Source organism: Artemia franciscana, chromosome 4 (assembly GCF_032884065.1).
Source record: "Artemia franciscana chromosome 4, ASM3288406v1, whole genome shotgun sequence".
In the NCBI taxonomy this organism is placed as follows: domain Eukaryota; kingdom Metazoa; phylum Arthropoda; class Branchiopoda; order Anostraca; family Artemiidae; genus Artemia; species Artemia franciscana.
Genome location: NC_088866.1, coordinates 39,703,893 through 39,730,675, shown reverse-complemented (window position 1 = coordinate 39,730,675; position 26,783 = coordinate 39,703,893). Strand labels below are relative to the sequence as shown.

Below are 26,783 nucleotides of genomic sequence, written 5' to 3'. Positions count from 1 at the left end.
TTATGCGTAATGATGTTGATGTATTTTAGAAAAGGTTTTTTTTACGGTTTATGAACAAAAATTTCATCAAACTAAATATAATAGACATAAGGTAATAATATTCAACTGGTCTATCCTGCAATGTTAAGGAAATTAACAGGAAATTAAACAACAATGAAGTTGTTTGTAATGATGTTGATATATGTAAGAAAAGGTCGTTTTTCTCTTTAATAAACTCTAATTTTATTGAAAGAGTTAATTCGCGTCAAGAAAATTTGTAATTATTTAATAAGTTATATTTAATTCTCTTTAATTTTCTGTAGCGCTTAGATTTTTAGAGTCAGCTACCTTTTAGCAAAAATTTCTTCGCTTCTGGCTTATTGTCAAAACTGATTCAATGGAAATTTTAAAAACAGACTAAGACATCCCTGAACGGCATTGGATCAGAATTTAAACCATACATTGGAAGACTCAGAATTCTACGGAATCTATAAAATATTACGAATCACCTTATTTGAGCTAAGATACCCAAAATCTTCTAAACAATAAATTAATGATATGACGCCTAAAGGACTAAAGTTATGACTAATATGTTGCTTTCTGCTGGTGGCTTAACGTTCATGTTAACCTGTGAAAAATCCCTACAGTATGCATAACACAAGAATTTTGCCAAGGCGGACAAATTTTGTTATGTCCAAGCCTATAAAAAAGAACGTATTAAAACTTGCTCTATAGGACGGGTTTGCTAATTTAGCTTGTGCAGGAGAAATACACTTACGATATATAAATTCATGTTTAAGAAAACGTTATTGAGGTATAAGCTCTCAAAACAGATTCCTTAATTAATTTGGTTTGCCAATTTCAAAAACCGGATGCAGTTTCTATAAAACGTGAGCTTAGTTATAATTATTTAAAAGTTGAAGAGAAAGTGGCATAAAGAACCTAAGCTGACCTAAAAGGCTTCTTGACAGATTAAAGTCTTACGTACAAGCATTAGTGTATCATTACTTACAATTCCAGATTTTCAACGTCAGAGTTTTCTTGCTTTCACTTGAAAAAAAATGTTTTCTCAAACCATTACACTACTTTAAAGGTTAAACTGATTGTCTCTCGCAAATTCATTTTCATATAGAAAATTATTAAGAAATGCTGCCCTCCGGCTAATCAAATTTTATTCGGCCAAGTTTTTTGCTGGTTCCGTTGATATTTGGGTAGCAGATGTAAAGGATCATACCTACTAATGCGTAAATAGATAAATATTAAAATTTGGAATCAAGGTTTGAAAATAAGGAAAAAACCCAAATATTTAAACTTATTTGTCACAAAAATTCCGAACGCTTCTATTCTAGAGACAGAAATTCTTTAGAAATGCCAAATATTTCTTGTCCTTTTCCAAAAAATGGCTCACACAATTAAAAAGGATAAATCCTTTCAAGGGGAAATATTATTGCGAACAAAGAAAAATGTCACGGTCATGTGCAAGCAATCCTTTATCTCGGCAACTCTGGTGAGCAGGCAAAGCATTTAAACATTGCATAGGCTATAATGACAATTTCTCAATTCTTCTAAAGAAATCTTATCCTATGCCCCTTGTTGCTTTTTAGAAACTCAGAGCTCAAATTCTGCTTTGAATGATTGTCTAAGGTTTTGACCTGAAAGTTTTCTATATTCAGTATCCTATTGAGAATGGCAATTTAAGAAGGTTAGACTGATATAGGCTATGGATAAATTGTCAATTTCTAGACAACTTGCCTAGGCTACCTAAAAGAGAAATAGGTAAATTTCTAGTTTAGCGACTTTTCGATATCTCGGAAAGTGGTTAGGTTTGGAAAATGAAATTTTCAGGGATGGGTCTACAGGCTAAAGTATATTCTGGTAAGATATTTTGAAGTACCCACCTCTATTCCTTTCCCCTCTAGAGGGCCCTGAAAGTTGCCTACATGACAGGTCTGTACCTGTTGAAATTTTGTCAAAATAACATTTTACCCTAATTTTCAGTTACCAGTTGCTTTTTCTCTGCCTTTAGTTCTGAAGATGCAATTCCTGTTATTTGAGTAGAATTTGGTAAAATTCTAGTCAATTGACTTCTTGCTATCTCAGAAAGGGTTTAGGTTAGGAAAATGAAACTTTCAGGGATGGGTCTACAGGCTAAAGTATGTCCTGGGAAGGTATTTTGAAGTACCCATCTCCACTCCTTCTCCCTCTAGAGGGCCCTGAAATTTGTCTACATGACAAGTCTATACCTATTGAAATTTTGACAAAACAATATTTTACCTTAATTTTCAGTTAGCCTACTAGTTGCTTTTTCTCTGCCTTTAGTTCTGAAATGCAATTCCTGTTATTTGAGTAGAATTTTGAGCTGTATCAATGTTTTTTTTTCAAAAGTTAGGAAATGTATTTGCATATCTTTAAAACTTTATAAAATGGAATTGAGCAAAGTTGTGAAGCTGAAAACAATTTTGTTGTACTTCAATAAAGCAGAAGGTCTATTTTGCAAGGTTTCACTTTTATAACACACATATTTTTAAAGGTCATCAAAGGTCAGGACCCTCTAGAGGGAGAAGGAGTAGAGGTAGTTTCTTCAAATTACCTCCCTGGGACATAATTTTGTCCATAGATTCATCCCTGAAAGTTTCATTTTCCTAACCTAAACCCTTTCTGAGATAGCAAGAAGTCATTTAACTAGAATTTTACCTAGAATTCTCTGCCATATCAATGTTCTTTTTCAAAATTTAGGGAATATATTTGCATATCCTTAAAACCTTATAATTTGAGATTGAGCAAAGTTGTGAAGCTGAAAACAATTTTGTTGTAGCCTACTTCATTCAAGCAGATCTATTTTGCAAGGTTTCACTTTATAACACACATATTTTAAAGGTCAGGACCCTCTAGAGGGAGAAGGAGTGGATGTAGGTACTTCAAAATACCTTCCCAGGATATGTTTTAGCTTTTAAACCCATTCCTGAAAGTTTCAATTTCCTAACCTAACCCCTTTCCAAGATAGCCAAAAGTCAATAAACTAGAATTTTACTGAGAAATATACCATTATGTTCTCCTTTGGGTAGAAATTCTAAGTATAAGTAATTGCTACCATTTTGAGTGCACTGCCCCCTCCCCCCTAATAAGGCCAGATAAAGCCCTTTGTAAGTCTCTAGTGCATGACTGCTTCTAAAAGAAACATGTTAACAAGATAAAATTAGTATCCTAATATTCTTCATTTTATGCTCTCTCCAAATATAATGATCACTTCTCTGACAGTATGCCACAGCCCCCCCCCCCTATGACAGTCTCCAATATATCCTTAGGATATATATAAAATTTAAAGAAAACTTCCCAAATATAAAAGTTTTACCTTTTTTCCTTTCATTGCTAGGCATTTCAAAATCCTTAAATAATTTTTACATGGCCTAGGCTTAACTTTTATCCAGCTCAATTCTCCTGTACTCACTTAAGCTAAATGGTTTTAATAGGTTGAAAACTGTAGTCACCTGTTAACAGTCATACAGTGCATCACAAAAAGAAAAGGTGTAAGACAGGTATTAGGTTTAGCCTAGGTCTATTCAAAAGTAAACATGTTAAGAAAACAGCTCTTACTTTATAATATTTCAAAAAATTGTAGCTAACAAGTTTTGAAGCAATTCCACTACCCATTATGGATTGACACAGGAGTGATGCATGGCATATATATAATTTGGGCTATATATTTGCACATTAGGGAAAGTATGGATACAAAGAGTTAGGAGTAGGGGTGATGATCCCTCCCAAACAAATTTTTAATGAATTCTTCCTAAATTATACTATTGAGCAATATGCATGAGAAACAAGGACTGAAAAATTGATTGTTTTCTGAAATTAAAACAATGGAAAATGTCAATGCAATGAAATTGTTCAAAGATCTTATGTTTTATAAATGCAAGACTGAAACATTTTTGGGCTGTTAGGAAGAGCCCAAGGGAGTAGAGACCCAAGATAAGAAGATTGGATGGTAACAGTGCTGTGGCCTATATAATAATGCAAAAGTTAATGTCACAAATCAATGCTCCCCAGAGACAGAGACAAAGGTAAAATGTGTCTGTTACATATATCCAAGTGAAATAATTTTATTTCTATCACTCAACTTGAAATAATCCAAGAATTCTTCACAAATACTGTAAATGTTTGCATCCTTGCTAGGAGTCACACAACATTATATGAAGTGCCCTGATAATGATGGCAATCATTCAAGAAGATTACAGACCTATAAGACTGATGTCTGCTGTTGCTAAGGTTTTGGAGAGAATTTTCAACAACTCACTTCCCAAGCACCTCATTTATATTATTATCTCAATATTGAGATAGTATTATCTCAATATTGAGATAGTATTATCTCAGACAAGCAAGATGGTTTTCTTCCTAGGAAGTCAGTCAAAACCAACCTACTCAAAGCTTACAAGCTAATTACTCAGCTTCTTGACAGGGGATTTCCTGTCAACCTAATTTTACTAGACACTGCCAATGCCTTCAACAAAGTCCCTCATAGGTGTTTTCACTCCAAGCTTACATCCATAGGGATTAACAAAGAGCTAGCCAACTGGCTAATGGGCTTCCTTGGTGGCAGAACACAAAAGGTTCAACTCTACAACAGATGGAGAGAAGGTCTATTCAACACCTTGCCAAGTTCTGAGTAGTGTCCCTCAAAGAACTGTCCTTGGACCAAACTTATTCCTTATCTACATCAATAACCTGGTAGCTGAAAAAAAAAAAAACACCTGACTCTTTCTGCTGATGACTCCACGCTATTTGGCACTGTAGACAACAGTAGCCTACAAGCCAATCTTAACCAAATTCAAGCATAGGCAGATAAGTTTCTTCTTTCCTTCAATATCTCAATGTGCATCACTCTTCATTTCAGCCATGGTAATCTGTAGCACCAGTACACCATATATAACAACAAAACACCATTGACAGTCTTGCTTCCTGCTTCTAGTAGTGGTAGAGGCCTAGGACTCCTGTTGGAGCACAGTTTAAAATTCCATGAGCACACTGCACAAGCAGTTTTGAAAGCAAACACAAATTTGGGAATTTCAAAAAGAACCATCAGTAGTTGATCCTCAACATTTTTTTTTTAAACTATACAAAGCTCTGGTCAGATCAATCCTGGATTTCAGAACATTTCTGGCTGTTCCTTTCTACAAGAGCAGCACCCAGATCATTGGAGGTGTCCGAAAGAGAGCCATCAAATACATTGATAGTTTATGCAGTCAGCCTTACTGCAGTAGATTATAATCTGCTAGCCTCCCAACACTTGTTTTTTGGCCTAAGCATAATGACAAGATGCTAATCTACAGGTACCTCCAGTAGGCAGACTGGAAGCTGTTCACCTTCTCTCCCCACCAAAGACAAACAAAAGGACTTTCCAAAAAGCTGTTCAAATCCACTGTTAACACCAAGGTCTGACTAGGTTTTTTCAACGAGCAGGTAAACAAATGGAACCAACTAAATCAAGAGACAATCTCTGAAACCTGCCTGAGGGATTCAGAACAAGGCTCAACAAGGAATGGGAGGCCAAACCATGGAGATTCCAGTAGGAAAACCCCTCCCAGCCCTCACTACCATAACACTCTTGGAAGACAATAGAGAGTCAGCTTGGAGGATGATGCAGCTTGTCGTCCCCAACCATGTTTTGCACTCAATCTGAAGTTGATGTTGTGTGGTGGTGCAAACTCTAAATCACTAGGGAATAGTTCTTGAACCACACTCACCATGTGATCACTGTTACCAAGTGGGGTTAAATTGCATCTCTCCAGCACTCTCTTGTCCTGATGGTTTATCACTTGACCTTAAAACAGCAAACAGATCTATTGCCATCATCAACTATGGAGCATCACAGTTCTTGCAACTAATTCACCCTGAAGTGCAACTAATTCGCTCTGAAGTGCAAATTAAGCTAATTGAGGAAATTCATCTTACTGTAATAGCTTATAGTTGTGGTAAAGAAACCCACTTGTTACCAATTACAAGGGTCAAGGCTATATGTTTATGCTGAATGGTTTTTGATTGTATTGTAGGAAGATTTAAGAAGCATGTGTTGTCTCATACCAACTGGGAGTCAGAAATTTTGCATTTCAATTTCTTCAGCAAATTCTATTTTAGTAGTTAGTGAGTATATTTTACATTTCCCTTGACATGAGACCTGGTTATACTTTTCTTTTCTCAAACATAGAACCCATTAAAGGTCACCATTAGGATAACACTCCTTTCTAGAATACCACAATGAAGGCCTTTGCTCTGTAATATTCTTTGGAAGATATTTTTCCTGTTGCTAGGGCCAGGTGTAGTAGGACCATTTATCACTCCCTTTACCCATTTGTCCTTCTTTTCTTGGCACCATACTCTGACCCTTATTGAGTTCTCTTCTAGTCTCATTGAGAAAAGTTTTGGACAAAAAATTAAACTGAGTCAAGAGTTTGTTTTCCACTGCATCAAAATGCATTCTTCTGCCACACCTTGGTAGGGATAAGTTTTGCAAACTCAGCAAAACTTGTATTCTTTCCCAGCCAACTGGCTATGGCTATGCTTTTTCTTATTCCTTGCCCTTTTTCTTTGCTTTTGTGTATATTTGCCAACAATACTGGTAAAAACACTATAAATAATCTCCTCATCATCAAGCATTGTTATTTAAACAATGGGTGCATTTTTGAACATTCATTTTTGAGAAAGGACTTTTCTCTATCTTTTTGTCCCATTTCTATAGAAGTTTCTCATATTGGTGTCCAGATGCTTAGATTATCCATTCATCATATCTTGCAAACTTACCTTCAATGTGATGGTATCAAAGAGCAATTGAAAATATTATAACTCACCAAATGCAACAGGCAATGAGTGAGTAACCTTCCCTCTGACTGAAGTTTCCTCTGATTGGTCAACAGATGTCATTGTTTAGTGACAATCTCAGCAAGGTTTCCTAATGTCTTTTGCAAGCAGCAATGTGGTCCAGTTGATCTCCCATTAAATTGTATTATGTCAATAGTTAACCCTGCCTCAATTCAATTATTTTAAACAATGGGGGGATGATGTTCCACTTTCTCCTTTTGGCACTGCTGTCCCTCCCAAATTAAGGCTCTGGATCTGTGCTTGCATTAGGGGTAGAGTATGGTAGAAATACTAAAAAAAAATATTTTACTGCAATGTTTCTGCATATTATGAAGTAAGAATTGTATTCTTAACATGTTTCCTTCTTAACAAGCCCACTTCTAGGCTTTTACCAAGGAAAAACAATGAAGAGGTATATTATTCAGGGTTATATGTAGGATTGTCAGGGGAGGGATTGTTGTCAAAAAAGTGGCAAATATGGAGTTTTCAACATAATTTAGCTAGGATGAAAGTGAACACATAACTTGATGCCTTTTTTGTGTTCTTTTAAGACTAATTAAAATAATGATTAACATTCCTGAGTCAGCTACAAATGGGAATTTTTTATGACTAGCCATTTTATTTTAGAAACAGAATTTAAATTTTTTGGTTACTATGGGCTATTTTGAGCCTATTTAACCCTTTAATGGCTAAAAAATGTAATTTTGGCTGGGAGCAATTATTGAAATACAAAAAGCATAAAAAAGGCATCAAGTGATATAGGCTATTGCCCTTCATCCTATCTAAAGTATGTTGAAAGCTGCATATTTGTCAGAAAAGCTGCTGGTCTATGGTAGGCTATTGGAAAGAGCATAAAATAAGGAATGTAATGTCACTACTTTTATTCATATGTTTATTTTACAATGGTTGTTCATAAGAATTTACCACACTTTTGGCTACCTATAAAATGTTGCTGATTTTGTTTTTTTTTCTTTGGTAAATCCTCAATGAGAGGCTTTTTGCAGTAACATTTCAGATAGGGTACTTTTTGCTATCTTTGAACTCAATTTTTGTTTGATTTTGTTTGCTTTTTTACTCTAGGCTTAGGAAACATAATTAAAATAATTTAGACAGGATTTTAAGCCACATCAAGGTTTTCTTTTTCAAGTTTGATTGAATTTTCATAATTTTTTTCAAACCATATAAATTAGGATTTAGCATTGTAATGAAGCTTGGAACACTTGTATTTGGCCTCGTCTGTGCAATCAATCTAATTCAGAAGTTCCTTCTTTTTTTTTGTAATAAACCTACAAAGTTGACTGCAAGCTCATCAAAGGTCATTGACCTTGAAATAGGAAAGTAACGGAGTTAACTTTTATTAAATGTTACAATATGTTCTCCCATTAGGGGGAAAGAGAGGAGCCCTAGAATGTAATAGTAACAGCAATGATAAGGCTATTATATTTGAAAGGAGCATTGGATTAGGATTCTAGTTGTGTATTTATTTTTGGTTAATTTCACTTATAGATAAGAAATATACCAATTGGTTTACATTCAATTTATTTTATGCTCTTTTCAGTTATAGTTTTGTAAAAACTTCCCCCTTTTTTCTAAAGGGGCAAGATATAGGCCAGAGCTATACGAAATAATTTGTAAGTTTGTCATTATTTATTGCACTTCTTCTGTATCAATAAATGACTTTTAAGGGTAATCTGAAAAAAAAAATGTATGAGGGATAGGGGGCTGGATAAATTTTGACAGCAATTGCTGTTATTTTTTTTTAATTGAATAGTGCTTATTTTTTTCTGTCCGATTTCTGTCTTGTTCCATACATTTACCATTTCTTTAAATAAGGATAGGCTACGAAAGTATAATTTAGTCACTCGAATTAATATAAGAAAATGATTTTACTACCCGTGTTTGCCCTTTTATTCAGTTTGGTAATGTACACAAAACTTTAAAAACGTGACTTTTTTCTTTAAGTGAAAATAGCTTGAGTTATACTCTACTGAAATTCAGGAAATGCAGCATAGTAGATTGTACTGTTAGTTGACTTCGCACTAACAAATGACCTTATCATCGGAGGAACCCAGTTTCAGCATAAAACTATCCACAAATACTCATGGAACTCGCCTGATGGTCGAACCCACAACCAGATTGACCATATCTTGATCAACAAAAGTGGAAGTCAAGCCTTCAAGATGTAAGAGCCTACAGAGGAGCCGACGTCGCCTCAGACCACGCCTTGATGATTGCAAAGCTGTCCCTCAAACTGAAAGCCACAAAAAAAAATCCCAAACCAAAGAGAAACCTGCCTACAACTCTGAAAAGCTCTCAAACGCAGCAGTTCGTCATAGGTTCAACATACAGCTTACAAACAGGTTTGAGAGCTTGGCCCTAGATTTGGATAGAGAAGCCACTGTGGAGACAACCTGGGCCACCCTAAAAGAAGCCTACAACCAGACAGCAATAGAAACAATTGGGCACAAAAAAAGACCCAAAGACGAGTGGTTATCCGATAAGACATGGACCCTTATCGAAGAGCATCGGAAACTAAAACAACGTCTTCTAAATGATGGAGATAACAGCGACACAGTCTTGAGTAACCAGCTGTATCGATACCAAGACAAGCTGGTGAAAAAGAGCGCAAGGGGAGATAAACGGAACTTTCTAGAACAAAAGGCAGCTATGGCAGAAGAAGCGGCCAAGCGCGGCGATTCCAGAGCCGTCTATAAAATCACCAATGAAATCATCGGGAAACGTCGCAACCTAAATGGACCAGTAAAAGACGGAAACGGGAAGACAGTCACAGCCCCCAATGAAATCTCTGAAGTTTGGGCCCAACACTTCGAGAAAGTTCTCAACCGACCTAGTCCTCCGAACACAGCAGATATCCCCACAACCCCTTTCCTGGAACTTCAAATCAATACAGAAGAACCGTCAACCAAAGAACTGGTACAAGCCGCTCGCAAACTGAAGAACGGCAGAGCACCAGGAAGCGACAGGATATCGGCAGAAATGATTAAAGCCTCTTTAGGCGCTTGCATAACTGTGTGGATCACATTCTTTGCATGTATATGGAAATCAGAGAAAGTCCCCGAAGAATGGAGAAAAAGCACACTCATCAAGCTTTTTAAGAAAGGAGATGCAGCAAAATGCGATAACTGGAGGGGCATCAGTCTCCTTTCTATCCGGGGAAACTATTCTCACAGATAATCCTTCGTCGCATCCAGACAGCCTTAGATAAGCACTTGCGAGACGAGCAACATGGCTTCCGCCCATCCCGCTCCTGCTCCGACCTTATATATGTCCTATGCATGATGATCGAGGAATGCAATGAATGGAGGCAAAAGATGTACCTTGTCTTTGTGGATTTCGAAAAAGCCTTCGATTCAATACACCGAGATTCGCTGTGGAATATCCTCCGATATTACGGCATTCCAGAAAAACTTGTATCCTTGATCATTGCCCTATATGAAAACACCGAGTGCTGCGTTCGGACCCACGAAGGAAATACAAGGTATTTCCATATCATGTCCGGTGTCAAACAGGGGTGTGTCCTCTCCCCCTTGCATTTTGTCCTTGTAATCGATTATGTGCTCCGAGACTGCATGGGGTTTGGTATCCAAATCTGCGACAACAAACGACTAGCAGATCTTGATTTCGCCGACGACATCACCCTGTTGGAAGCAAACAAGGAAAGGCTCCAGGATCTTCTCGAAGTAATCCGAGAGAAAGCGAGTCTTTTGGGACTAAAGATCAACTCGGACAAAACAAAAAGCATGGCAACGAGCAACTCACCACTGGGCTTAAAGTGCGGGGACAATACTGTAGAGCAGGTAGTGGATTTTAGATACCTTGGAAGTACAGTCGAACGAACTGGATCCAGCAAAAAGGAGGTGCAGTCTAGGATTGGACAAGCCAGTGGAGCTTTTAATCGACTAAAGCCAGTGTGGCGATCGAAAAAGTACTCCCTGAAACTGAAAATGAGGCTGTTCAACAGTAACGTCATCTCCGCCCTCCTTTATAGCTGTGAATGTTGGAAACTAAACCAACACCAAGAAAAGAGGATTCTTGCCTTCGAGAACAACTGTCTTCGCAGAATACTGAACATTAACTGGAGAGACCACATAACCAACCAGACTGTTCGGTCTATCTCGCGCCAGCCCCTGGTAACAGATGTCATACGCCAACGAAGATGGCGCTATCTGGGGCATGTTATCCATATGGCGGGAGATAGACTCCCCAGAACTGTACTGGAGTGGCAACCAGAGGGAACCTGAAGAAGAGGGAAGCCGAAGAATACACTTCGTCGTACGTACCAGCGGGACCTAAAACACATCAATGTGATAGTCCAACCCCAGTGGGAAGACGTCTGGGCAGCAGCACATATGAGGGACGACTGGCGGCTCTTTTTGGATGCCCTGGGTGCCTCTGGCGGCACAGAAGGAACTAAGGTCTAAGGTAAGCATAGTAGATTACACATATACACAGCTAGGAATCTTAAAAATTAATACTTTCTGGTCTGAGATTCTTTGAAGCTACTTTTGACCACAACTAAAATTGCTCTTTTACTCAATCAGTAGCCATAGTCTAGGGTGGTAGCCAGAGATAGGGGTGTTTTTTCTACTTGTAAACCATTAGTCTTTAATGTAGCTATAAATGAAGAATTTTTTTCAATTTATAGTTCAACCTTCTTTATAAAATAATATACCTCTTATTTGATTGTAAAAGCTTCATGTTGACTTTGAATAAGCATAGTTCTAGGCTATTAAAACTTTAGAATCATATGCTGTTGTAAAGTGCACTCACTAGGGGTTTTATAGATATACAACTTCCATGAAAACAATATTGCTGCAAATCAATTGTAGTAACACCATCATTTGAATCATTTATTCTTTTTGTTTCTGTATTTATTTTGCGTCATGAACAGTAAACACTTGTGCTATCAAATCCTTTGACTGCTCCTAGTAATAATTTAAGAACAGTTAAAACAGCCACCAATTTCATTGTTTTTTTGTTTGTTTTTATTTAATAAATCTGCAACTTGCCAAAATGAAGTCAATAAACAGAATATAATTCTATTCAATATTGCCATTCAATAACAGAGCAAAATAGATGAAGTTAGATTTGTTTTCCCTCCAAGTGCAATTAAAGTATTTGAGGCAATGATCTTCACAAATAGAAGTCTAGCCTGTTTTTAAATAACTTCAATCTTCGTTGATATTTGCAATAATTTTTACTAGTCAGTCTTATAAGTCAGCTTTGCCTTCTATTAGATATTTGTGACTGAATCTTTTCAAACAGTTTGTGGTAACGAACTGTAGTAAGGAGCGACCCAGCTCAATAGTAAACGAACTCTAAAAAACGGGATTTCGAAACTAGAAGATACATCAAAAGAATCGGATTTTCATGCTGATTTAAAATATATAAGTTTTATCAGATTTAGTCTTTGTCATCAAAAGTTACGAGCCTGAGAAAATTTGCCTGATTTGGGAAAATAGGGGAAAACACCCCCTAAAAGTCTTAGAATCTTGACGAAAATCACACCATCGCATTCAGCATATCAGAGAACCCTGTAGTAAAAATTTCAAGCTCCTATCTACAAAAACGTGGAATTTTGTATTTTTTGCCAGAAGACAGATCATGGGTGCGTGTTTATTTGTTTTTTTTTTTGTTTTTTTTTCCCCAGGGGTCATCTTATCGACCAAGTGGTCCTAGAATGTTGATGAAAAATTCTAATGCCCTTTTTAAGTGACCAAAAAAATTGGAGGGCACCTAGGCCCCCTCCCACGCTCATTTTTTCCCAAAGTCAACGGATCAAAAATTTTGAGATAGCCATTTTGTTCTGCATAGTCGAAAACCATAATTACTATGTCTTTACGGATGACTTACTCCCTTGAAGTTCCTGGGGATGGGCTGCAAGTTACAAACTTTGACCAGTGTTTACATACAGTAATGGTTATTAGGAATTGTACAGACATTTACAGGGGAATTTTTTGGTTTGGGGGTTGGATTGAGGGGAGGGGGCTATGTGGGAGGATCTTTCCTTGGAGGAATATGTCCTTGGGAGAAGAGAAACTCAATGAAAAGGGCGCGGGATTTTCTAGCATTGCTATAAAAAAAACAATGAAATAATAAACATGAAAAAGTTTTTTCAATTGAAAGTAAGAACCCATTAAAACTTAAAACGAACAGAGATTATTACGCATATGAGGGGTTCTAAAAATACTTCAGCATAAAGAGTGAGGTATTTAGGAGGAGATAAATACCTCGCTCTTTATGCTAAAGTATTTTTAGTAATTTCAACTATTTATTCTATGGCTTTTCTGATTCAGGGGTCATTCTTAAAGAATTGGGACAAAACTTAAGATTTAGCGTAAAAAGCAAGGTATTAACTAGGGGACAAACCCCCACATATACATAATAAAAATATAAGAATATAAAAGTTTGTCACGTTTTACTAATAAAAACGTTCGTTATAAATTAAAAGTTCTAGTTGCCTTTTTAAGTAACAGAAAAATTGGAGGGCAACTAGGCCTCCTTCCCCACGCCTTATTTCTCAAAATCGTCTGATGAAAACTAAGAGAAAGCCATTTAGCCAAAAAAAGAATTAATATGCAAATTTCATTTTAATAATTTATGTGCAGAGAGCCAAAATCAAAAATGCATTAATTCAAAAACGTTCACAAATTAAATAAAAAAACTAGTTTTTTTTAACTGAAAGTAAGGAGCGACATTAAAGCCTAAAACGAACAGAAATTACTCCGTATATGAAATGGGTTGTCCCCTCCGCAATCCCTCCCTCTTTACGCTAAAGTTTGACTCTTTGCCACAGTTCTACTTTTTAAAACAAATAAAAACTTTAGCGTAAAGAGCGAGGGATTGCAGAGGGGACAACCCATTTCATATACAGCGTAATTTCTGTTCGTTTTAAGTTTTAATGTCGCTCCTTACTTTCAGTTAAAAAAACTAGTTTTTTTATTTAATTTGGCATAAAGGCATAGCTTGTCTCAAATGACTCCCATAAAATTTGATGTTCAGATAGACCATTGAATGGTAAATTAACTCCAGTTCTGTTCTTTAGCTATTTTAATATCAAGTCTTTTCTGGAAATCACCGAAAAAGGATAATTTATCTATTTCAACAATATCACATCAAATTGTAGGTTCTAGCAATTGAAAAAATTTCATCCCTTTGATGACTTCAGTTTAATGTATTTCTAGCTCCTAGCTGTGTGAAAAAGTCCCAGTAATTCTATTTGTTAGCTGTTTGTTTGATTATTCAGCTATTATCAAATCCTCTTGATAGTCTGAAAGCTGTTTCAGTAGATTGACTGATGTCTTGCAGTACAGTGTTGCTTCCAAAGCTTCTTTGAAAGTCCTTTAGTCATGTGGAATTTAGAGGGGACAGGAAATACAAGAAGATCAGCAATGTTTTTTGGAATATGAGTATCTAATCTTATAGGTTGTAGGCAAACCTCTGGTTGAAAACTGCCAAAATGATCATTCTTTTCTTCTTTGGGTTTCTTAGCTTTAAGCAAAAGATGTTAATCTATTTAATTTGGGAACCATAACATCAGCAAAACTTTCATGAAGTTATTTCTGTTTTAGCTTGGGATGATGTATAAAAAAAAACGGTATTCTTAAGAAATACTCCGGAATCTTATCAGGGGAGGGCGTGGGGGACGGCGCCCCTAAGATTTTTCTGGTGCCCTCATTTGTTATTTTTCTTTAAATAATCTTTTCAATTTAGTCAGTCATTAGTGACCTTCTGAGATTGGGCCCCCACAAGATTTTGCTCTAGGTCCAGTTTTGAAACTTATCCTTTTAAGATCTTCCTCAAACTGTAATCAGTCTCTGTCCCTCCAGTGCTTTCTTTCTCCGCCATATGAAGTCAAATGGAGTTTCAGATGGTCTAGTGAACTCATTTAACAGAAAATTGCTGCATCAATTTTTTTTAAATTTAATTTATATTTGAGCTCACAGACATGTTAGTCTGAGACAAATATATGTACATAAATAAAAATAGGCTAAACTTACTGATTCAGATGTTATTTTTATTTGCTTCCAAAGATCCAAATAGGAAAGTATTTTTTGAAATTTTATTTAAAGAGTTTCAATAAGTGTTTTCTTTGGTAGGTGACTGTAGCAAGTTCGAGGTTACCCAGACGTTCCTCACAAGGCCTGTCCTGTTAGACTTGACCATCTTCGCTACTTTGCATTACATCCTTTTTAGGATTTTTGCATTCTTTTCGAAAAACTGGGATGCCCAAGACATTTCAACCTCAAGTTGAGGGCATATTAGCACTTTGTATAGTAGAACAAACACTCTTGATGCCAATTTGAAATTGTACCATTGGCAATATCAACAGATTGAAAGGCAAATAGTCATGTATTCTTGACATGGGGGCTGAATTTTAACCAGTGATGGCTCCACTCTCTCTTTTTTCTTCTTCTTCTGCTTCAGCAAAGACTTTTCAGTCAAGACTATTCAGCTCTTTTCCTTTCTACTTAATCTGTGAGTTGAAATGGACTACTGCAAGCGGTTGCTCCTTATTTAACTTGAAACTGATTGATATATTGCAGTAAATCTTTTGATTCTGAGTTGAAATATCAGAGGATATTTAATTTTCTGCTCAGTTCTATGCTCTATGTGCAGGTATGGTCAGCTAGACTCTTAGCTGATACTGATATTTTGTGGTGTTTGAAGAACTTTAACAGTTTTCATTGCAGGGTACACTATGCAAACGTCAGCATATACATCCAAATAGGTAATGGTCAGTTGTTTCATTTTTTATATTGCAGTGTCTGCAAAGAAGGGCTGAGGGGATTGAGCCACTTGAATTAGAAACCTGACACAAATAATGCCTGAAAATTCAGCACATTTGAGCCTGAAAAAATTCCATACTATATTTTAGAGAGTTGCTTATAAAGGAAGGGAGATAAATTAGTTTAATGTTTGTTCAACACTACCTCTGATAATCTCCAGTAATATATGTTTTTAATGGGGTTTGGTCATTCAGAAACTTTAGAGAGGGTTCAGGGTAGTTCTTCTATTGCTAACTATCTTTGCTTTAGTGGATCGGATTACATTTGGCTGTATTGAAGGCAAGAAACCGTTTCAGGCGAACTTCTAAGACTACCAAAACCATTCAGTAGATATTGTAGTACAACGACTGGTGCAGCCTTGCTACTTCTACTGAAAACTTAATGCAGCACCAAACCACCCAAGGCTAACACAGCCACGCACGCTCCACTTTATTCCAATCTATTTAAAGCCTGTCTCTTTACACTCTCCCAAGAAGTTTCAAGCTTCCTTAAATTCTTCCTTAGAAATTCCTCCTACCAATTTATAGGTGGCCTGCGTTTTGTTTAGCCCTTGATGGTTTGCCAAAAAGGAAGATCTTTGGCAATCTTTCATCAGCGCAATGTGTCCTAGCCATCTAAACCTTTCTCTCATTAGAGCCCTAGAAAGTGGAATAGATTCACATTTTCATTGTAGACCTTACTATTTGAAATATGCCAATGAAAAAATGCCTATTTTTAAATATGGGATGAATGGTGACATAGCCTGGCCCATGGCCAGGGTAACTTTTCTGTGTTTTGACAAATTTGAAGTCTTAAGTGGGATTGAAGACCTAGAAGCATGGGCCAAATTACAGGCACTGTCAACACATGATAAGTCTGCATATAAATTAAGATGATCAAAAGAACAGGTGCTATTTTTGCAATATCCTGAGATAAAATACCTACAAACATTTAAATACTGTAAACGACTCTTTTTTATACAAAGAACACTCTTGAAAAACCTGCATATAATATTATGTTCTTTATTGGTTAAGGACTTGTGCATGACTTTTTATTGAACTATTTTCTCAAAAACAATTAGCAGTTCATCTTCAGTCGGTTTAAGGTCTCAAAACTTATTCTCGTCAGTTACACTTACTTCAGCTAATTTAACACTTTCCTGAACCTTGTTTTTACGTCAATTAAGTTCTGGAGGTTACATTCGTCAGATTGGAGTGATTCGTGGGCATTTCATAGTGGTAATAGTCCATTTTGAATAGCTGAGAGTTGACTCTCAAGGATGGAATATCTGTTAGTTAAAGCTGAGGTTTCACTAACGTGTTTGGAACAATTCATGCATTGGATTTTATCCTCACTGCTGGGCCTAGTTACTCTCTTAGTTTTGGGATTAGGAGTCCTTGGTGTGACTATGGGTGTTTTTTAGACAAAGGATCTAGGTCTAGAGCTCGCTCGTGGCGTAACTTTGCACAGAATTTTCATACCATTAGTAATTGAAGGGAAAGTGGGGAAGTCACAATTTAAGTACAATCATACTGGTAGTTTCTCTCTTGCTCCAAGCGTGATCCTTGCACACTTAGGATGCCACCATTGACTGCATTTGGTGCACTAAACCGTCCCACTAGTTGCTTGGTTTTTACACTCAGAACAGTAATATTTTGGCATAATTAACTTGGAAAGACTAGGTGCTGTGCACTTGGCTGATAGGGAGGAGGGCTACCTTGAACCCAACCAACCCATCTTCCCCTAGGGTAAGAACCACAGAAATTCTCTACCTGCTGTGTAGAGGTTCAATATCCATTATGTTCATATTTGTAAACCACAATTATAGATTAGATATGTAAATGTCAAACAACACCACTGCGTGTAAAAAACATAGAATTCAATCAGTACCTCTCCGCACGTAAGTCAGATGAAGACTGCAGCCCCACGCCACCATCAAGTGCCCTTTTACCTAAACGTTCCAAGTTGATCCCTGAGTCGGTTCCCTGGTTAGTTCCAGTACACACACCTCCCTAGGCCTATTTCAGCAGCTTCATTTCAGTCTAGTAATTGACACAAATCAGGTGATCGTTTTTTATTGAATGTACCAAAAATGAAATTGCAATGGAAACTGACGCTGGCACAAAAAGCACCAGTTTACCCCTATCATCTCCAACCAATAGCTCTCGACTTACCCCTCTCGACAGTACCCCTCCCCCCGTCTCTTTTCCCTAGATTTCCCCAAAGTATTGATCTTCACTTCTGATAGATTTACCCCCCCCCCACCCTTCTTTCAAGTCCTCAATATGATATGGTGTGCAGGGATGCTACTACTCCTAATTTTTGGGGTCAAAAGCCTGTAGTTCACCCTTCTGGTCACCCTACTACTAGACAAATTGGTCTTGAGCGTACCCATAGTACCCCCCATCCCTGCTAATTGTATGATAAACCCCAGCTGCCCCATAAAGTGTCCATAGACCTCCTCACCCACAAGCGCCTTTTTCAAATTGTTTGCCAGATAAAATGGATGTTTCTAATAAATCCTCTTCTGTCTTTTGAGGCATCCATGTTTCAGAGCCAGATTCTAGAGCCACTATTTACGCTATTCAGAGTGAGACTTCATCACTGTCATTTGTGTAGCTTCCAATATTCTAATCTTGGTTTGTAGACATCCACCATCTTTTCTAGTAATACTACCTTGTTGTACGAAGCTATCCTCTTAATCTATATTCTTGTTGCACAACATCACCTCTTTTCCTTTACTTAATCCTAGTTTGAGTGACTTAGACTCCTTAAAATTAATTTTCAAGCCTATTCTTGCACATCAAGCTCTCAAAACTTCCGAAAATTATTGATTTTGCCAGCATTATCATCTAGGATGCTCAAACCAGCAAAATTATTGTAGTCCAGAAGCGTTATACTTTCCCATTTGATTCCATGCTCTCCCATAGCCCTTGCTGTGCTCCTTAGGACATTGTCTGTAAAAAATCCATATAAATGGGGATTAAATAAAACCCTACCTAACTCCCGATTCAATACAAAACCAGCTACTAACCTCATTTCTGACCTTAACCTCTGCAATTTTGTTCTTGTGCATAGCACTAATCACTTGAATACCTTTATCTGGTATAACATGCAAGTATATGACCTTTACTAAAACTCCTCTGTCAGCTGAATCATATGCTTTTAATCTATAAGTTCATGTATGAAAGGGATTTGATGACTCAGGGACCTCTCAAGTATTGATATAAGAATGCAAATTCAGCCTATGCATCCTCTCCCTTCCTAAAACCACACTGTTCTTCTCTTTAAACTTCATACAGCATCTCTAAGTCTAAAAGGTATCATCTTGATAAGTAATTTGCTTCCTACAGAAACCTAGTTAATACCCCCTATAGTTTCCATACTCATTCCTATCCCCTTTCTTATGGAAGTGTTTCATTTAAAGTTTTTTTTCTACAATCACTAGTTAGTTCCTTTTTTTTTAATCGTATTCGTAATCTTAAAAAACTCATTTACTATGGTATCAGCAACTGGGGCCGATCCTTTTAGCACTGTCTCTAACCCTACCTTACAAAATCAGTCTTCCTTTACTTTCAAAATGTCAAAAACTTTTTCATTCTTTTCCATAATATCTTGTAACTTCCTCATTGTCTAGCACATATTCAAAATGTTCAGGTCATCTTTCTTTAACTCTTTCCTCATCACTAATTTCGGCCCCATTCCTATCTTTAACTGGGACAAGTCCAGGTTGACAATTCCCTCTCAACATGCCAGTACAATATTTTACTATTATGCCATCTGGCTTTATGTTCTAGGTCGTCAGTAATTTTACCCTTGGCCTGAACTTGACAACTCCTCAATTTATATTTTAATGATTTCTCTACCTTCTCTACATTCCTCTTATTTTCTTGTGATCTATCACTCAAATAATTCTTGTACAAGTCTCCCCTCTTTTCTACAAAACTTAAGTATTTTCACTAATATTCATAGCTGTTTCTAAACTTCCTCGTTCAGAAACCATGTGCTAAATCAAAAAGTATTTTTTAAAATTATTCCACCCATATTCTACATTGTCCAATTTTAAACTCTTTAGTTTAATATCCAATTGTCCCTGGAAGGTTTCCCTCAAATTATCATCCTAGAGTCTATCAATGTCATAACTTCCTGGGAGGTAGTTACCCTTTCTAAATTCCAGCTTTAGATTACCCCTAGACACTACAAGATGGTGATCTTCACTTTTAGCATAAAAACACTACTCCTATATACTGTTTTTTTTTTTTTTTATTGATCATGCAAGTCTTCTCATAACAATAACATAATCAATCAGATTGGCCATCGTAGTATTACTTGAGAACCATGTTAACTTAGAAGCCATTTTATTACCAAACACTGTATTGGCTATAACTAGGTTGCTATACCCATAAAGTTGCAGCAGTCTATAACCTACTGCTACTATTTTCTTTTCCTACATCAGATTTACCCAGGCTAGTATACCATCTAGGATAACATACATTGTATGAGAAAAAGAGTCCTGTATCCACAATTTAGAAAAATCATTTATATTTTCAGCTTCTAGTTTAAGTATGAAGAGTTAATGGCAAACCGTATCAATGCCTTTTCCTAGTTATAGACATATTATGTTGTTGGGCAAACCTCAGTACAGTAGCAAAGTGACAGGATCATATACTTGTAAAAGATTGTGTCTTCAATCTTCGATATTGTGTCTCAGAGCTCTTATTTTGAATCCCGACCGCATCTGATGACATTGGGGGGAGTTGGAGGGGGGAACCTAAAATCTTGAAAAACACTTAGAGTGGAGGGATCGGGATGAAACTTGATGGGAAAAATAAGCGCAAGTCCCAGATACATCATTGACATAATCTCGGAACTGATTCGCTCTCTTTGGGGTCTTTGGGGGGGGGGGGGAGTAATTCTTAAAAATTAGAAAAAATGAGGTATTTTCAACTTACGAACGGGTGATCGGATCTCAATGAAATTTGATGTTTAGAAGGATATCGTGTCTTAGAGCTCTTATTTTAAATCCCGACCGGATCTGGTGACAGGGGCGGGGAGTTGGGAGGGGGAAACCTAAATCTTGGAAAACACTTAGAGTGGAGGGATCGGGATGAAACATGGTGGGAAAAATAAACACAAGTCCTAGATAGATGATTGACATAAACGGAACGAATCCGCTCTCTTTGGGGTAGTTGGGGGGGGGGTGTATTTCTGAAAAATTAAAAAAAAATGAGGTATTTTTAACTTACGAACGGGTGATCGGATCTCAATGAAATTTGATATTTAGAAGGATATCGTGGCTCAGAGCTCTTATTTTAAACCCGACCGGATCTGGTGACATTGGGGGGGGGGAGTTGGGAGGGTAAACCTAAAACTTGGAAAACACTCATAGTGGAGGGATCGTGATGAAACTTGGTGGGAAAAGAACACGAGTCCTAGATACATGATTGACATAACCAGAACGGACCCGCTCTCTTTGGGGTAGTTGGGCGGGGGGGGGGTTAATTCTGAAAAATTAGAAAAAATGAGGTATTTTTAACTTACGAACGGGTGATTGGATCTCCATGAAATTTGATATTTAGAAGGATATCGTGTCTCAAAGCTGTTATTTTAAATCCTGACCGGATCTGGTGACATTGGGGGGAGTTTGGGGTGGGGAAACCTAAAATGATGGAAAACGCTTAGATTGGAGGGATTGGGATGAAACTTGGTTGGAAAAATAAGCAGAAGTCTTGCATACGTGATTTTAAATAATTGGTACGGATCCGCTCAGTTGGGGGGGGGGATTCTGAAAAATAAGAAAAAATGACGTATTTTTAACTTACGAAGGAGTGATCGGATCTTCATGAAACGTCATATTTAGAAGAACCTCGTAACTATAAACCTGTCTAAGATACGTGACTGACATAACTGGACCGGATCTGCTCTCTTTGGTGGTATTGGGGGGGGGGGGTGATTTTGAAAAATTAACCCTTGACTGGGCTGCCCACTTAATTCAACAATCTGTCTTGGCTTTTTTCTACAATTGGCCATGACTTTGACTTTTCCCACAACTATTCCCCTCTTTTTTTAATTCAAAGGCTAAAATAACTACTACTACCATCGTTCTTCAGGATCAATAAGTATTCCAATATTCTTTAGCCAATTGATTTTCAGAATTCAGAATAGCTGGGTGATTGATCATTGACTTTTTTTTTGCCATTGAGGGGAGTTGGAGGGGGAAATCTTGGAAAAACACTTGGAGTGGAGGAATCGGGATTAGGCTTGGTGGATAGAATAAACAAATGTCCTTGATACGTGATTGACAGAATCGTACTGGATTTGCTCTCTTTGGGGGAGTTGGGGGGAGGGGCTCAGTGATTTGGCGAGTTCGTTGCTTCTGGACGTGCTAGGGCGATGAAAATTGGTAGGCGTGTCAGGGAGCTGCACAATTTGACTTGATAAAGTCGTTTTCCCAGATTCGACCATCTTGGGGGCAAAAGGGAGAGGAAAAATTAGAAAAAATTAGGTATTTATAACTTACGAGTGGGTGATCGGATCTTAATGAATTTTGATATTTAGAAAGACTTTGTGACTCAGAGCTCTTATTTTAAATCTTGACCGGCATTAAGCCTCTTATTTTCCTTTTTAAATCAATCTATTGATTCATAGAATTTTGTTAGAGCTCATACCATATGATCTCTTGGCTCTTAGCTCTTCTCGCCTCGTCACAAGTGCCATATGAGCTCTTAGCTCTTGTTGAACTTGCTAAGATGCTGACACCACAATTTTGCATAGATATGGGCCTTAGAACCTTATCGCCATTTATTGGCAACTTTGGATGTGTTGATGGTATGAAATAATGATGAAGACCAATGACGCCAAGCCATGATCAATCACCCAGCTATTCTGAATTCTGAAAATCAATTGGCTAAAGAATATTGGAATACTTATTGATCCTGAAGAACGATGGTAGTAGTAGTCATTTTAGCCTTGTCAAAATGCTGACCTAACGGCTCTTTGACCATTCTGTCCAGGAACATAATGTTTTGGAAATTGTTCTGTAAATTGAAAAATCCTTGAAACCCTCTATCCTGAGCAACCAAGATGATGATAATGATGATGTAAAAACAAAGGTTCTCGCTTTGTAGTTGGACCATTTACTTTTTCGCTTGTTAAGCCCTGGTCTTTAGGAGCAGAGCCTTCAACTACATATTAAGGCCAATTAATAGGCCTGTAATTGTGTTCAACTTGATCAAGAAGTTGAGTATTCTGTAGAAACTCCTTCTACTGGATGTTGAGGAGGGCTACAGCATCTAATAAGGGGTTGGATGCACACATTAGTTTTTTTGTATAAATTTATCAGGTTACCCCTTTTGTTTTCATGTTGTTTACATTGTTATGACATGGTGTTGGCTGTTTCTTCAAGATTACTGCAGAATCAGCACTTGGTTGTTTTGTTTTTAATGAGAATGGATAGTGGCTAAAGTTGCCTTAATTTGTTTAAAGTCAATGGCACCCAACAGCGTGGATGTAATTTGAGAATTCTGAGAGGTTTGGTGGTGTACCTTATGTATTGACTTCAGTTGTAATCGTTGGAAATCTCTAATGACTACTTGACAGTGCCTTGTTGCTGCCTGTTTTGCTTTTTTATCTTCTTTCTCTTTGTCATGTATGCCTAGTTGATTAGGTGTACACCAGAATTTGATTGCTGTTTTGTGTTCTGTTTGCTGTTGGATTAGCTCATTTGTTTTATGAAAGTCAGAGTCTATTTGTCCAAAGCTTGAGCTTTTAAGTAGAGACAGATGGAGGACATATTTTGAGTCAAACAGAACAGCTACCAATTAGCTTGTAGTTGGTGACTGTTTCTAGGAATAAGTTTATTAATGTATTTGTTGGAGATAATATGCTAGTCCCACCTAATTCTTTTCTATTGCCGATGTATAATAATCCTAGAGCCCAATTTCCACGTTTAAGGACCCATCAGCAAGAATATTATATCTGATATATTTCAGTAGCATTATTATTTAGAAATTGTACTCGGTCATTGAAGAGTTAATATCTGCTTTTGCTAATAATAGAAAATGCTCAATGTGTTCTTTAGTGTTACTTGTATTTTTGTTGTTTTGTCTATCATTCTTGCCAGGTCCTGTGTGTGAACTGGCGAATAAATCCAGAGAAAGTTTCTCAGAGTAGTTGGTTTTCCCTAGTATCAGCAAAAAAAAGGATGTGGTAGAAGATAGTTTTGAGTTTAGTCAGTGATTTTGTTGCTAGCACTTGGCATGTCGTAATGTCTTCTTTAGCTTCCAAAGTCATTTGGGCTCACCAGCCAAAGCGGGCTTTTCCATTTGACAAGTCGGGTAATTTTGGTCACACTCCTTGGCTAGCGCACATGTGGAAAAAAGAGAATTTAATCTACTCTATTTGTGTATTCATGTATTTGAACTCTTGATACTTGTGTATTATACTGACCATACTCAAGAAGTGAAGCTAGGTTAATCATAATGAAATATGCTAAAATCTGATGAGAATATAATACTTTAGCTACAAAAGCATGGAAACTACAACAGAGAATCGTGGAAAGCAGGCTGCTCAGACTGCATTACATTAAATAGTTAACCTAACCAACTCTATATGTTAAATATTTAATTAAAATATACCTGTATATTATTTTATCTCACCCAGACTAAGCTGATTATCTCCAAATGCACACAGAGAAACCAGTTATAAGCATATCAAGAACAACAGAATGGTTAGTATAATACATAAGTACTGAGCTCTTTAATACAGAAAAATTTAAAAATTGTATCTTAAAAGAATGGACTGTACTGACATCTCAGCACTAGCGTTTTCTTGAAGTGTTGTCTTATTAACAGTTGTTTATAAATCTTACAGTAGCTTATTTATAATTTTGGATTGTGTTTACCTACTGCCTAGACAAAAAACACCCCCCCACAAGTTATTTGAAGAACTTTATCTTTTGCTTGTTTAGCTGCCTTGATTTTTTTCTTTATGTTTTGTTAACATGTATTAAGTGCTTCAGAGAAATGAATATATGCTCTTCACAAAATCAATTTACTCAATGGTAAATTCAAAAAGAAATTCTTTACTACTACTTTGCTTGTTACTTATTAGGCCTTGTCACTTAAAATGTAGAAAATGACGTATGTTTGCATTCCATTATAAGTCTCTCCAGTTTTTGAAGCCCTTTCAGAGGCGAAGAAGTAGGAATGACCTTTGCAACAACTATGGCAGTGGTAATTCTAGAGGTGGTATGTTTTATAACATACTGTTTTAATCGAGTAAAATCTATTTGTGACACAGGTACTTTTCTTACTAACATATTCGTTAAATATTCTATTGAAAGAAAGGATCTTTAACAAAGCAGAAGTTATTTTTAACGAGACATAAACTCAAATTAAGTTTAAACACAACAAAGCACAGTTCTTTTTTTTATAATAATGTAGCATATTTTTTTTTGTATTTTCTTTGAACACACTAACAGTTAAAACAGTCAGAATGTGAACTTTTTTTTTTTTTTTTTAATACAATTTTGAAAAATATACTCACTCTCTTGTGGGATTATCTTTCGTGCAGTTCTTTCCATTTATCAATTGTTTGTCAAATGGAGATCTTTGACAATTAAATAAAAAAACAAGTTTTTTTAAATGAAAGTAAGGAGCGACATTAAAACTTACGAACAGAAATTACTCCGTATATGAAAGGGGCTTTTCCTCCTCGACACCCCGCTCCTTACGCTAAAGTTTTTTATTGTTTTAAAAAGTAGAGTTGCGAGAAAGAATCAAACTTTAGCGCAAGGAGCAGGGTGTCGAGGAGGAAAAGCCCCTTTCATATACGGAGTAATTTCTGTTCGTTTTAAGTTTTAATGTCGATCCTTACTTTCATTTAAAAAAACTTGTTTTTTTATTTAATTTCTGAAAGTTTTTGAATTAATGCATGTCTGATTTTGGCTCTCCGTACATAAATTATAAAAATGAAATTTGCATATTAATTCTTTTTTTGGCTAAATGGCTTTCTCTTAGTTTTGATCAGGCGATTTTGAGAAATAAGGGGTGGGGAAGGAGGTCTAGTTGCCCTCCAATTTTTCGGTTACTTAAAAAGGCAACTAAATCTTTTATTTTTTAACGAACGTTTTTATTAGTAAAAAAAAAATACGTAACTTAAGAATTAACTTACGTAACAAACTTTTATATTCTTATATTTTTGATTATATATATGAGGGGGTTGGTCCCCTCGTTAATACCTCGCTCTTCACACTAAATCTTGTTTTATCCCAATTCTTTAAGAATGACCCCTGAATCAGAAAGGCCGTAGAATAAATAGTTGAAATTATTTAAAAAAAATTTAGCATAAAGAGCGAAGTATTTATCTCCTCCTAAATACCTCGCTCTTTATGCTAGAGTATTCTTAGAACCCCTCATATGCGTAATAATCTCTGTTCGTTTTAAGTTTTAATGCTTCTCCTTACTTTGAATTGAAAAAACTTTTTCATGTTTACATTTTCATTGTTTTTTTTTTTTTATAGTAATGCTAGAAAGTCCTGCGCCCTTTTCATTGAATTTCTCTTCCCCCATGAAATATTCCTCCAAGGAAAGATCCTCCCATATAGCCCCCTCCCCTGAACCCCACACCCAAACCAAAAAAATCCCCCTGATAACGTCGGTACACTTCCCAGTAACCATTACTGTATGTAAACATTGGTCAAAGTTTGTAACTTGCAGCCCCTCCCCCAGGAACTGTGGGGGGTAAGTCATCCCCAAAGACATAGTTATTATGGTTTTCGACTATGCGGAACAAAATGGCTATCTCAAAATTTTGATCCGTTGACTTTGGGGAAAAAATGAGCGTGGGAGGGGGCCTAGGTGCCCTCCAATTTTTTTGGTCACTTAAAAAGGGCACTAGAACTTTTCATTTCCGTTAGAATGAGCCCTTTTGCAACACTCTAGGACCACTTGGTCGATACGATGACCCCTGGGAAAAAAAACAAAAAAAAAAAAACAAATAAACACGCACCCGTGATTTGTCTTCTGGCAAAAAATACGAAATTCCACATTTTTGTAGATTGGACCTTGAAATTTTTTCTATAGGGTTCTCTGATACGCTGAATGCGATGGTGTAATTTTCGTTAAGATCCTATGACTTTTAGGGGGTGTTACCCCCTATTTT

The 26,783-nt window shown here is 36.7% G+C and overlaps 2 protein-coding genes across 7 annotated transcripts in view; one reads left to right on the top strand and one right to left on the bottom strand.

Moving 5' to 3' along the window:
- The window catches only part of LOC136026417 (retinol dehydrogenase 11-like), a 128,201-nt gene that overhangs the window by 26,680 nt on the left and 74,738 nt on the right, over positions 1-26,783 (bottom strand). The window lies entirely within an intron of this gene.
- The window catches only part of LOC136026414 (inhibitor of Bruton tyrosine kinase-like), a 160,345-nt gene continuing 135,047 nt past the window's right edge, over positions 1,486-26,783 (top strand). For 4 of the 6 annotated variants that reach the window (XR_010617284.1, XM_065702986.1, XM_065702984.1 and 1 more), the window contains exon 1: positions 1,489-1,681. The gene's annotated coding sequence lies outside the window, so the exon portion shown is untranslated. Of the gene's footprint in view, positions 1,682-26,783 lie in introns of all 6 variants that reach the window. The other 2 variants (XR_010617285.1, XM_065702985.1) reach the window with 1 other exon arrangement.